The following is a 15,175-nucleotide window of genomic DNA, read 5'->3' as shown; positions in this document are numbered from 1 at the left end:
ACAGGGGTCTTGGAGCATTGTGATTACAAGGGCATGGAGCATTGTGATGAAAAAGGCCTGGAGCCTTGTCATGACAGGGATCAAGGAGCATTCTGACGTCAAGTGTCAGGGAGCATTGTGATGACAAATGGGTTGAGGATTGTGATGACAAAGGTCATGGAGCATTGTGATGACAAGGGCATGGAGTATTGTGATGACAGGCATCATGGAGCGTTGTGATGACAAGTGTTATGGAACAATGTGATCACAAGGATTTGGAGCACTGTGATGACAGAGGTCATGGATCATTTTGATATCAAGGAGCATGGAGCATTGTGATGACAGGGGTCATGGAGCACTGTGATGAGAAGATCATGGAGTATTGAGCTGAAAATGTTCATGGAGTATTCTGATGAACGGGGTCATGGAGCATTGTGATGACAAGGTCCTGGAGCACTCTGATGAGAAGACCATGGAGCCTTGTGATGAGAAGTCTCATGGAGCATTCTGATGAAAAGGGGCATGGAGCATTGTGATTACAGGGGTCTTGGAGCAATTTGATTAAATGGGCATGGAGCATTGTGATGAAAAAGGCCTGGAGCCTTGTCATGACAGGGTTCAAGGAGCATACTGATGGCAAGAGTCAGGGAGCATTGTGATGACAAGTGTATTGAGCATTGTGATGACAAATGTTATGGAGCATTGTGATGAGAAGACCATGGATAATTGTGATGACGAGTGTCATGGGGCGTTGTGATGACAAGTGTGATGGAACATTGTGATCACAAGGGTTTGGAACATTGTGATGACAGAGGTCATGGAGCATTTTCATTTCATTGTGATGACAATAGCATGAAGCATTATGATGATGGGCATGGTGCATTGTGATGACAGGGTTCATGGAGCATTGAGATGAAAAGGGACATGGAGCATTGTGATTACAGTTGTCTTGGAGCATTGTGATTACAAGGGCATGGAGCATTGTGAATGAGAAGGCCATGGAGCATTCTGATGACATGCGTCATGGAGCTTTGTGATGACAAGGGCATGGAGCATTTGTCTGAAAATTTTAATGGATTATTGCGATGAGAGTGGGCATGGAGCATTGTGATGACAAGGACACGGAACACTGTGATACATGGGTCATGGAGGATTGTAATGACAAGGTCATGATGCACTGTGATGAGAATGGCATCGAGCATTGTGATGACAAGCGTCATGGAGCTTTGTGATGACAAGGGCATGGAGCTTTGTGATGCCAAGGGTCATGGAGCTTTGTGATGACAAAGGTCATGGAGCATTTTGATGACAAGGGAGTGGTGCATTGTGATGATAACGGCATGTAGCATTGTGATGATAGGGGTCATGGAACATTGTGATGACAGGGGTGAGGGAGTAATGTGATGACTAGTGATGGAACACTGTGATATCAGTGGTGAGAGAGCATTTTCATGAGAAGTGCATGGAGCATTGTGATGACAATATTTATGGAGCATTGTGATGACAACGATGTGGAACATTGTGATGACAACCGCATGGCACATTGTGATCACATCGGTCAATGAGCATTGTGCTGACAAGCTCATGGAGCATTGTGATGACAAGTGTCATGGAACATTGTGCTGACAAAGGCATGGAGCATTTTGATGCCAAGGGTCACAGAGCATTGTGATGAAATGTTCATGGAGCGTTGTGGGGACAAAATTCACAGTGACTTGTGATGATGATGGCATGGACCATTATGAGTACAAAGACTTGAGGCATTGTGAAGACTGGAGTCAGGGAGCATTGTGATGACAGGTGTCATGGAGCATTGTGATGACAAGTGCAAGGAACATTGTGATGACAGGGGCATGGAGCATCGGTCTGAAAAATTTCATGGATTTTTGTGATGAGAGTGGGCATGGAGCATTGTGATGACAAGTGTCATGGAGGATTGTGATGACAAAGATAATGGAGCATTGTGATGACAATGGTCATGGAGCATTGTGATGAAAAGGGCATGGAGCATTGTGATGACAAGGGCTTTTGAGAATTTTGATGACAAGTTCGTGAAGCACTGTGTTGAAAAGCACATGGAGCTTGCTATGACAGGTGTCATGGAGCATTGCGATGACAAGTGCATGGAGAATGTGATTACAAGAGCATGTAACATTGTGATTTGAAGTGTCATGGAGCATTGTGATGGCAAGACGGTGGAGCATTGTGATGAGAAGACCATGGATAATTGTGATGACGAGTGTCATGGAGAACTGTAATGACAAGGGGCCTGGAGCATTGCGATGACAGGTGTCATGGAGAATTGTGATGACAAAGGTCATGGAGCATTCTGAAGACAAGCTTGTGGAGTATTGTGATGACAATGGCATGGAGCATTGTGATGAAAAAGGCATACAGCCTTTTCATGACAGGGTTCGAGAAGCATTCTGACGACAAGTGTCAGGGAGCATTGTGATGACAAGTTTATTGAGAACTGTGATGACAAAGGTCATGAAGCATTGTGATGACAAGGGCATGGATTATTGTGATGACAGGCATCATGGAGCGTTGTGATGACCAGTGTTATGGAACAATGTGATCACAAGGGTTTGGGGCACTGTGATGACAGATGTAATGGATCATTTTGATATCAAGGAGCATGGAGCACTGTGATGACAGGGGTCATGGAGCATTGTGATGAGAAGATCATGGAGCATTGAGCTGAAAATGTTCATGGAGTATTCTGATGAAAAGGGGCATGGAGCATTGTGATTACAGGTGTCTTGGAGCATTGTGATGACAAGGGCATGGATCATTGTGAATGAGAAGGCCATGGAGCATTCTGATTAAATGTGTCATGGAGCTTTGTGATGACAAGGGCCTGGAGCATTTGTCTGAAAATTTTCATGGATTATTGTGATGAGAGTGGGCATGGAGCATTGTGATGACAAGGACACGGAACCCTGTGATACATGGGTCATGGAGGATTGTAATGACAAGGTCATGGACCATTGTGATGAGAAGGGCATCGAGCATTGTGATGACAAGCGTCTTGGAGCTTTGTGTTGACAGGAGCACGGAGAAATGTGATGAGAGGCTTCATTAAGCATTGTGATGACAATGGCATGGAGCATTGTGATGAAAAGGGCATGGAGCATTGTGATGAAAAAGGCATACAGCCTTTTCATGACAGGGTGCGAGAAGCATTCTGACGACAAGAGTCAGGGAGCATTGTGATGACAAGTGTATTGAGCATTGTGATGACAAAGTTCATGGAGCATTTTGATGATAAGGGCATGGAGTATTGTGATGACAGGCATCATAGAGCATTGTGATGACAAGTGTTATGGAACAATGTGATCACAAGAGTTTGTAGCACTGTGATGACAGAGGTCATGGATCATTTTGATATCAAGGAGCATGGAGCATTGTGATGACAGGGGTCATGGAGTATTGTGATGAGAAGATCATGGAGCATTGATATGAAAATATTCATGGAGTATTCTGATGAAAGGGCTCATAGAGCATTGTGATGACAAGGTCCTGGAGCACTCTGATGAGAGGAGCATGGAGCCTTGTGATGAGAAGTCTCATGGAGCATTCTGATGAAAAGGGACATGGAGCATTGTGATTACAGGGGTCTTGGAGCATTGTGATGAAAGGGGCATGGATCATTGTGATGAGAAAGGCATTGAGCCTTGTCATGACAGGGTTCAAGGAGCATACTGATGGCAAGAGTCAGGGAGCATTGTGATGACAAGTGTATTGAGCATTGTGATGACAAATGTTATGGAGCATTGTGATGAGAAGACCATGGATAATTGTGATGACGAGCATCATGGGGCGTTGTGATGACAAGTGTTATGGAACATTGTGATCACAAGGGTTTGGAGCATTGTGATGACAGAGGTCATGGAGCATTTTGATTTCATTGTGATGACAATAGCATGAAGCATTATGATGATGGGCATGGTGCATTGTGATGACAGGGTTCATGGAGCATTGAGATGAAAAGGGACATGGAGCATTGTGATTACAGGTGTCTTGGAGCATTGTGATGACAAGGGCAAGGAGCAATGTGATGAGAGGCTTCATGAAGCATTGTGATGACAATGGCATGGAGCACTGTGATGCCAAGTGTCATGGAGCTTTGTGATGACAAAGGTCATGAAGCATTTTGATGACAAGGGAGTGGTGCATTGTGATGATAACGGCATGTAGCATTGTGATGATAGGAATCATGGAATATTGTGATGACAGGGGTGAGAGAGCATTTTCATGAGAAATGCATGGAGCATTGTGATGACAAGTGTCATGGAACATTGTGCTGACAAAGTCATGGAGCATTGTGATGCCAAGGGTCACAGAGCACTGTGATGAAAAGTTCATGGAGCATTTTGGTGACAAATGTCACAGAGACTTGTGATGATGAGGGCATGGACCATTGTGATGACAAAGTCTTGAAGCATTGTGATGACTGGAGTCAAGGAGCATTGTGATGACAGGTGTCATGGAGCATTGTGATGACAAGTGCATGGAGCATTGTGATGTCAGGGGCATGGAGCATCGGTCTGAAAAATTTCATGGATTATTTTGATGACAGTGGGCATTGCACATTGTGACGACAAGGGCATGGAGCACTGTGAAGAAAAGGTCATGGAGTATTGTGAAGTCAGGTGTCATGGAGCATTGTCATGACCTATGTCATGGTGCATTGTGATGACAATGACATGGAGAATTGTGATGACAAGTGTCATGGAGGATTGTGATGACAAAGGTAATGGAGCATTGTGATGACAAGCGCTTGGAGCACTGTGATGAGAAGTGTCATGGAGCATTGTGATGACAAGGGCATGGAGCATTGTGATGACCAAGGCCATTGAGAATTTTGATGCCAACGTCGTGAAACATTGTGATGACAAGCACATGTAACTTGCTATGACAGGGGTCATGGAGCACTGTGATGACAAGGACGTGGAGAATTGTGATGACAAGGGACATGGAGCACTGTGATGACCAGGGCATTGAGCATTGTGATCACAAGACCGTGGAGCTTTGTGATGAGAAGGTCATGGATAATTGGGATGACGAGCATCATGGAGCACTGTAATGACAAAGGAAATGGAACATTTTGATGACAGGTGTCATGGATCATTGTGATGACAGGGGTCATGGAGCAATCTGATGACAAGCTTGTGGAGTATTGTGATGATACTAGCATGGAGCATTGTGATGAAAAGGGCATGGAGCACTGGGCTGAAAATATTCATGGAGTACTGTGATGACAGGTGTCATGGAGCATTGTGATGAGAAAGGAATGTAGCAATGCAATGAGAAGGTCCTGGAGCATTGTGATGAGAGGGCCATGGAGCCTTGTGATGACAAGTGTCATGGAGCATTGTGCTGACAAAGGCATGGAGCATTGAGATGACAAGGGACACAGAGCATTTTGAAGAAATGTTCATGCAGCATTGTGGTGACAAAAATCACAGAGCGTCGTGTGACTAGGGCAAGGATCATTCGTCTGACAATTTTCATGGATTATTGTGATGACAGTGGGCAAGGAGCATTGTGATGACAAGGGCATGGAGCATTGTGGTGACAAAGAACACAGAGCCTTGTGTGACCAGGGCATGGACCATTGTAATGACAAAGGTCATGAAGCATTGTGATGACTGGAGTCACGGAGCATTGTGCTGACAGGTGTCATGGAGCATTGTGATGACAAGGGCATGGAGCATTGTGATGACAGGGGCATGGAACATTAATCTGACAAGTTTCATGGATTATTGTGGTGACAGTAGGCATGACGCATTGTGATGACAAGGGCATGGAGCATTGTGATGACAAGTGTCATGGAGCAGTTTGATGACGAGAGTCCCGGATCATTGTGTTGTCAGGGGTCATGGAGGACTGTGATGACATTGGTCATGGAGCATTGTGATGACAGGGTTCAAGGAGCACTGTGATGAGAATGTCATGGAACACTGTGCTGAAAATATTCATGGAGTATTGTGATGACAGGAGTCATGGAGCATTGTGATGACAAGAGAAAGGAGCATTGTGATGACAAGGTCCTGGAGCATTGTGATGAGAAAACCATGGAGCCTTGTGATGACATTCTCATGGAGCATTCTAATGAAAATGGGCAATGAGCATTGTGATTTCAGGTGTCGTGGAGCATTCTGATGACAAGGGAATGGTGCATTGTGATGAGAAAGCCATGGAGCATTCTGAAGAAATGAATCATGGAGCTTTGTGATGACAAGGGCATGGAGCATTGTGATTTCATGTGTATGGAGCCTTGTGATGACAAGGGTCATGGAGCCTTGTGATGACAAGGCTGTGGAACATTGTGATGACTGGGATCATGGAGCATTGTTATGACAGGGGTAATGGAGCATTGTGATGACAAGGCCATGGGGCATTGGTCTGAAAAGTTTCATGGATTATTGTGATGAGAGTGGGCCTGGAGCATTGTGATGACAAGGGCCTGGAACACTGTGGTACAGAGTTCATGGAGGACTGTAATGACAAGGACATGGAGCATTGTTATGAGAAGGGCATCGAACATTGTGATGACAAGCGTCATGGAGATTTGTGATGACAAGGGCATGGAGCAATGTGATGAGAAGGTTCCTGGAGCATTGTGATGACAATGACATGGAGCATTGTGATGCCAAGGGTCATTGAGCTTTGTGATGACAAAAGTTATGGAGCATTTTGATGACATGTGTTATGGAGCAATGTGAGGTCAGGGGTCATGGAGCACTGTGATGATAATTGCATGTAGTATTGTGGTGAAAGGGGTCATGGAACATTGTGATGAGAAGGGTGAGGGAGTCTTGTGATGACTAGTTATGGAACATTGTGATATCAGTGGTGACAGAGCATTTTGATGAGAAGTGCATGGAGCATTGTGATGAAAACCTGGTGGAGCATTGTGTTGACAAGCGCATGGAGCATTGTGATGACAAGTGTCTTTGCGTATTGTGCTGAGAAAGGCATGGAGCCTTGTGATGACAAGGGTCATGGAGCATTGTGGTGACAGGTCACAGAGCCTTGTGATGACGAGGGCATTGACCATTGTGATGACAAAGATGATGAAGCATTGTGATGAATGGAGTCACGGAGCATTGTGATGACAGCGGTCATGGAGCATTTTGATGGAAAATCCCTGAAGCATTGTGATGAAAAGGCCTTGGGTAATTGTGATGACGAGCATCATGGAGCACTGTACTGACAAGGGGCATTGAGCATTGTGATGACAGGTGTCAGGGAGCATTGTGATGACAGAGGTCATGGAGCATTGTGATGACAAGGGCATGGAGTATTGTGATGACAAGGGCTTGGAACATTGTGATGACAAGTGTCATGGAGCATTGTGATGACAATGGCATGGAGCATTGTGATGACACCGTCATGGATTATTGTTAAGACAGGTGTCAGGGAGCATTGTGATGACATATGTCATGTTCCATTGTGATGCCAATGACATGGAGCATTGTGATGCCAAGTGTCATGGAGGATTGTGATGACAAATGTAAAGAAGCATTGTGATAACAAGGGCATGGATCATTGTGATGACAAGGGCCATTGAGAATTTTAATGACCAGGTCTTGAAACATTGTGATGACAAGCGCATGGAGCTTGCTATGACAGGGGTCCTGGAGCATTGTGATGACAAGTGCATGCAGAATTGTGATGACAAGAGCATATAACATTGTGAGGAGAAGTGTCAAGGAGCATTGTGATGACAAGGACGTGGAGAATTGTGATGACAAGGGATATGGAGCATTGAGATGACCAGGGCATGGAGCATTGTGATGGTAAAACCCTGAAGCATTGTGATGAGAATACATTGGGTAATTGTGATGACGAGCATCATGGAGCACTGTAATGACAAGGGGCATGGAGCATTGTGATGACAGGTGTCAGGGAACATTGTGATGACAGAGGTCATGGAGCATTGTGATGACAAGGGCATGGAGCATTGTGATGACAAGGGCTTGGAGCATTGTGATGACATTGGCATGCAGCATTGTGATGACAAGGGACATTGAGAATTTTTATAACAATGTCATGAAGCATTGTGATGACAAGCATATGGAGCTTGCTATGGCATGGGTCAGGGAGCATTGCGATGACAAGTGCATGGAGAATTGTGATGACAAGAGCATGTAACATTGTGATGAGAAGTGTCATCGAGCATTGTGATGACAAAGAGGTGGAGAATTGTGATGACAAGGGACTTGGAGCATTGTGATGACCAGGGCATGGAGCAATGTGATGGCAAGACCGTGGAAAATTGTGATGAGAAGGCCATGGATAATTGTGATGACGAGCATCATGGAGCATTATGATGACAAGAGCCGTGGAGCATTCTGACATAAGATATCACTTATGAAGGAAATGTAAACATGGCTACACATGAACAGAATTAGGAAAGAGAACAGAGTCTCACATTTAGAAAACGTACTTATGCCTGCTTTAGGGGAAAGGAGAGGTGGGGAGATGAACAAAACCAGTGTTTGATATTAGCACAGGTACCGTTGCATAATCCAAATACAGAAGAGACAAGACCTACTCCTTCCTCAGTGAACGGGACTCAACAGACCTATTCCCGCAGAGGAATATAACTGACTAGTAAAAATCTTAATACCTACATATTGATATGTCTCCGTAAGGGAATCAAGTGTGTCTAGACCGGCATAAACACGTCAGTGAAAATCAGCTCAACCTCATTATATAAATGAATTTCAAAAACAAAACAAAAAAACAGCGAAATTTTAACACAATTCCTTCAGGTGTTCTGATGAAACCTGGAATGACCCCATCTAAAATGACAGCTGGATGAGACATAAGGATGGACACTTGGGAATGAGAGGATTGGTGAAATTGGATGAGAAAATGCAGACCGTTTAAAGCAATAATGCATGCCACCAATTCCATGTGTCCCAACTCGACAGGTAAAAGGGAATATCACTACAGATATAACATGTATGGGAAACGTAGAGAATGGACAGACTGTGAATACGAAAGGATTCTAAAACTCAACTAATAGTCCCTATCCTGGTGCTCCGGTTTGAGTTTCCAACTGCTTTACTATCAATCTCCGAAATTGGAGAGACAGACCCTTTAACCTCCTGGTTCGCACAGGTTGCCAATTTGGCAGAGGATGAAAGGGAACAGGGAGAACCAATTAGAGAGTAGCGGTTAGGCATTTGGACGGGCACATGTCACTCTAATTTCCCGTCAGGAAGAAAAATTAACCAAAGTCTCAGCCACCCGCCCGGAACCAGTATAGGTGCTGAACCAAAATTGTGGATTTGCTGTCAGCTTACAAAAAACGAGTTGAAAAATGGAGCTCTGGGGCACAGCAATTCACAAACTGGCAGCGTAATAAAGGACAACTCTCGTCCAAAAATCTGTTAAGGTTTGGCAATGAGGCGGACTTGAAAACGAGGCACAATAGCATGAAACAAATTTCAAGAGGTACTTTGGAATCGCCTTTTAAGCACAGCAAGAGGGGCTCATTGTCGACAATGATGCACTTGGCCAAAAATTGCATATGCGTTTTCTCGAGAATATATTCAGGAAAAAACGCATATGCCCTTTTTAACCCAGCAAGCAAGCGGGCAATGCAAATCTGCACTACAAAGAAGTATCACTTCCCACCAGTCAAAAGGGACATCCGCAAAATGTGTAAAAACCAGAAAGGCAAGACTGACCCTGGAGAACAGGGAGCCTAGTTATGCTGATGGGCACGATGTAAACTGTCAACAGCCTCTCTGGAGGAGTGCAAGGTGTTCCCTAAAACAGGTAACAACAGAGCTACAGAGCCAAGGGCACTTCCAGTCTAGGGAATATACCTTGGGAAAACTGAAAATCAATAAGACAGAGCCACCCCAAAATTTAGGGCTGCACTGCTTACAAGAACATCAACTTGGGTACACCTGAAATATCCCAAGAAAGACAAAAATGGTTCAAGACATTATGGTACTTACGTACGTTGGAATATCCCTCAGCCATGAAATCAATGTCATAAGGCCAGTAGCAGCCAAATGAGTGGATTCAGGTACGATGATTCTAAGTGAAATAAGTCACAGAGAAAAAGAAACTTATCATAAGATATCACTTATGAAGGTCCTGTAAACATGGCTACACATGAACTGAGTTAGGAAAGAGAACAGAGTGTCACATTTAGGAAACACTCTTATGCCTGCTTAAGGGGGAAGGAGAGGTGGGGTGATGCATAAAACCAGAGTTTGATATTAGTACAGCTACCGTTCCAAAAACCAACTATGGAAGAGACAATCCCTTCACCTTCCTCAGTGAAAGGGACTCAAAACCCCATATTTCCCGCAGAGGAATATATCTGTTTAGTAAGAATCTTAAAACCTATGTATTGATATGTCTCCATAAGGGAATGAAGTGTGCCCTAACTGGCATAAACATGGCGGTGAGAATCAGATCAAACCCAATATAAAAAGGAATTTCAAAAACAAAACAAAACAACAGGGAAATTGTTTACAATTCCTTCAGGGGCTCTGATGAAACCTGTAATGACCTTATCTACAATGACAGCTGGATGTGGCATAAGTCTGGACACTTGGGACTGAGAGGATTGGTGAGATTCGGTGAGCAAATGCAGAGTATTTAAAGCAATAATGTGTGGCACACATTCCAATGGTCGGAACTCCCCAGGTTGAAGGGAATACTACTAGAGCTATAACATTTACGGGAAACCTAGACAATGGACACACTGTGAATACGAAAGGTTTTTAAAACTCAACTAATAATCCAGCTCCTGTTGCTCCAGTTTCAATTTCCAACTGCTTTACTATCAATGTCCCAACTTGGAGAGACAGCCCCTTTAACCTCCTGGTTCTCACATGTTGCCAATTGGCAGAGGATGAAAGGTAAGATGGAGAACCAAAGAGAGAATTGCTGTTAGGCATTTGGACTGGCACATGTCTCTCTAATTTCCCGGCAGGAAGAAGAATTAATCAAACTCTCAGGATTCCCCGGGAACCAGTATAGATCCTGAACCAAAATTTTGGACTTGCGATCAGCTCACAAAAAACGAGTTGAAAAATGGAGCTCAGGGGCACAGCAATTCACAAAAGGGCAGAGTAATAAAGGAAAACTATCGTCCAAAACTCTGTTGAGAGAAGGCAACGAGGTGGACTTGAAAGTGAGCCAGAATAGCAGGAAACCGATTTCAATATGTACATGGGATCGCCTTTAAAGAAAAGGAAGAGGGACACAACTTCGACAATTATGCAATGCGCCAAAAAGGGTGTATGCGTTTTCTCCTGAATATATTCAGGAGAAAATGCATACGCCCTTTCCGGTCAAGCAAGGAAGTGGGCAATGCAAATCTGCACTACAAAGCAGTATCACTTCCCACCGGACAAAAGGGACATCCGCAAAATGAGTAAAAACTAGAAAGGCAACACTGGCCCTGGAGAACTGGGAGCCTAGTTATGCTGATGGGCGGTATGTAAATTGCCAACTGCCTCTCTGGAGGAGTGCATTGTGTTCCCTGAAACAAGAAAACAACAGAGCTACAGAGCCAAGGGCACTTCCAGTCTAGGGAATATACCTTGGGAAAATTGAAAATCAATAAGACAGAGCCACCACAAAATTTAGGGCTGCACTGCTTACAAGAACATCAACTTGGGTACACCTTAAATATCCTAGGAAAGACAAAAATGGTTCAAGACATTGTGGTATTTACGTACGTTGGAATATCCCTCAGCCATGAAATCAATGTCATAAGGCCAGTAGCAGCAAAATCACTGGATTCAGGTATGATGATTCTAAGTGAAATAAGTCACAGAGAAAAAGAAACTTATCATAAGATATCACTTATGAAGGTCCTGTAAACATGGCTACACATGAACTGAGTTAGGAAAGAGAACAGAGTCTCACATTGAGAAAACACTCTTATGCCTGCTTAAGTGGGAAGGAGAGGTGGGGTGATGCATAAAACCAGAGTTTGATATTAGTACAGGTACCGTTCCAAAAACCAAATACGGAATAGGCAAGACCTACACCATCCTCAATAAAAGGGACTCAAAACCCATTATTTCCCACCGAGGAATATACCTGCTTAGTAAGAATCTTAAAACCTATGTATTGATATGTCTCCGTAAGGGAATCTAGTGTGTCTAGACTGGCATAAACATGGCAGTGAGAATCAGATCAAACACACTATAAAAAGGAATTTCAAAAACAAAACAAAAAACAGGGAAATTTTTTACAATTCCTTCAGTGGCTCTGATGAAACCTGGAATGACCCTATCTACAACGACAGCTGGATTTGTCATAAGGCTGGACCCTTGGGACTGAGAGGATTGGTGAGATTCGGTGAGCAAATGCAGACCATTTAAAGCAATAATGCGTGGCACACATTCCTAAGGACCCAAATCTCCAGGTTAAAGGGAATATTACTACAGCTATACCATGTACGGGAAACCTAGAGAAAGGACACACTGTCAATACGAAAGGTTTCTAAAAGTCAACTAATTGTCCCTCTCCTGGCACTCCGGTTTGACTTTCCAACTGCTTTATTATCAATCTCCCAACTTGGAGAGACAGACCCTTTAACCGGCTGGTTCCCACAGGTTGCCAATTTGGCAGAGGATGAAAGGTAAAATGGAGAACCAATGAGAGAGTAGCTGTTAGGCATTTGGACGGGCACATGTCACTCTAACTTCCCGGCAGGAAGAAGAATTAAGCAAAGTCTCAGCCACCCGCCGGGAACCAGTATAGGTCCTGAAGCACAATTTTGGACTTGTGTTCAGCTCACAAAAAACGAGTAGAAAAATGGAGCTCAGGGGCACAGCAATTCACAAACTGGCAGAGTAATAAAGGACAACTATCGTCCAAAAATCTGTTGAGGGAAGGCAACGAGGCGGACTTGAAAGCGATCCAGAAATGCAGGAAACAGATTTAAAGAGGTACATTGGAATCACCTTTAAATCACAGGAAGAGGGGCACAACTTCGACAATAATGCACTTGGCCAAAAAGGGCATATGCGTTTTCTGCTGAATATATTCAGGAGAAAAAGCACACGCTCTTTTAGGCCAAGCAAGCAAGGATGCAATGCAAATCTGCACTACAAAGAAGTATCACTTCCCACCTGTCAAAAGGGACATCCGCAAAATGTGTAAAAACCAGAAAGGCAAGACAAGCCCTGGAGAACAGGTAGCCTAGTTATGCTGATAGGCCGGATGTAAATTGCCAACTGCCTCTCTGGAGGAGTGCATTGTGTTCCATAAAACAAGTAAACAACAGAGCAACAGAGCCAAGGGCACTTCCAGTCTAGGGAATATACCTTGGGAAAACTGAAAATCAATAAGACACAGCCACCCCAAAATTTAGGGATGCACTGCTTACAAGAACCTCAACCTGGGTACACCTTAAATATCCCTGGAAAGACAAAAATGGTTTAAGAAGTTGTGTTACTTATGTACGATGGAATATCCCTCAGCCATGAAATCAATGTCATAAGGCCAGTAGCAGCAAAATGAGTGGATTTAGGTACGATGTTTCTAAGTGAAATAAGTCACAGAGAAAAAGAAACTTATCATAAGATATCACTTAAGAAAGTCCTGTAAACATGGCTACACATAAACCGAGTTAGGAAAGAGAACTGAGTCTCACATTTAGAAAACACTCTTATGCCTACTTAAGGGGGAAGGAGAGGTGGGGTGATGAATAAAACCAGAGTTTGATATTAGTATAGGTACCGTTCCAAAAACCAACTACAGAAGAGAAAATCCTTACAACTTCCTCAGTGAACGGGATTCAAAACCCCATATTTCCGTCAGAGAAATATATATGACTAGTAAGAATCTTAAAACCTATGTATTGTTATGTCTCCATCAGGGAATCAAGTGTGTCTAGACTGACAGAAACATGGGAGTGAGAATCAGCTCAAACCCACTATAAAAAGGAATTTCATAAACAAAACAAAAAAACAGGGAAATTCTTTACAATTCCTTCAGGGGCTCTGATGAAACCTGGAATGACCCTATCTACAATGACAGCTGGAGGTGGCATAAGTCTGGACACTTGGGACTGAGAGGATTGGTGAGATTCGGTGAGCAAATGCAGACCATTTAAAGCAATAATATGTGGCACACATTCCAATGGTCCCAACTCTCCAGGTTGAAGGGAATACTACTACAGCTATAACATCTACGGGAAACCTAGAGAATGGACACACTGTGAATACGAAAGGTTTTTAAAACTCAACTAATAGTCCCTCTACTCGTTCTAAGGTTTGAATTTCGAACTGCTTTACTATCAATCTCCCAACTTGGAGAGACAGCCCCTTTAACCTCCTGGTTCTCACATGTTGCCAATTGGCAGAGGATGAAAGGTAAGATGGAGAACCAATGAGAGAGTAGCTATTAGGCAATTGGATGGGCCCATTTCACTCTAATTTCCCAGCAGGAAGAAGAATTAATAAATTCTCAGCCACCCACTGTGAACCTCTATACGTCCTGAACCAAAATTTTGGACTTGTGGTCAGCTCACAAAAAAATTAGTTGAAAAATGGAGCTCAGGGGCACAGCAATTCACAATCTGGCAGAGTAATAAAGGACAAATATCATCCAAAAATCTGTTGGGGGAAGGCAACGAGGTGGACCTGAATGCGAGCCGGAATAGCAGGAAACAGATTTCAAGAGGTACATTGGAATCGCTTTCAAAGCACAGGAAGAGGGGCACAACTTGGAAAATGATGCAATTGGCCAAAAAGGGTTTATGCGTTTTCTCCTGAATATATTCAAGAGAAAAAGCATAGGCCCTTTTTGGCCAAGCAAGCAAGCCAGCAATGCAAATCTCCACTACAAAGAAGTATCACTTCCCACCGGTTAAAAGGGACATCCACAAAATGTGTAAAAAACAGAAAGGCAAGACAGGCCCAAGAGAACAGGGAGCCTTGTTATGCTGGTGGGCGGGATGAATATTGCCAACTCACTATCTGGAAGAGTGCATTGTGTTCCCTAAAACAGGTAAAAACCAGAACTACAGAGCCAAGTGCACTTCCAGTCTAGGGAATATACCTTGGGAAAACTGAAAATCAATAACACAGAGCCACCCCAAAATTTAGGGCTGCACTGCTTACAAGAACCTCAACTTGGGTACACCTTAAATATCCCAGCAAAGACAAAAATGGTTCAAGAAATTGTGTTACTA

The sequence above is a fragment of the Hyperoodon ampullatus genome, assembly GCF_949752795.1.
Source record: "Hyperoodon ampullatus genome assembly, contig: SUPER_X_unloc_1, whole genome shotgun sequence".
Classification (NCBI taxonomy): domain Eukaryota; kingdom Metazoa; phylum Chordata; class Mammalia; order Artiodactyla; family Ziphiidae; genus Hyperoodon; species Hyperoodon ampullatus.
The sequence above is the reverse complement of the archived record's forward strand: the minus strand, read 5'-3'. Positions refer to the sequence as shown.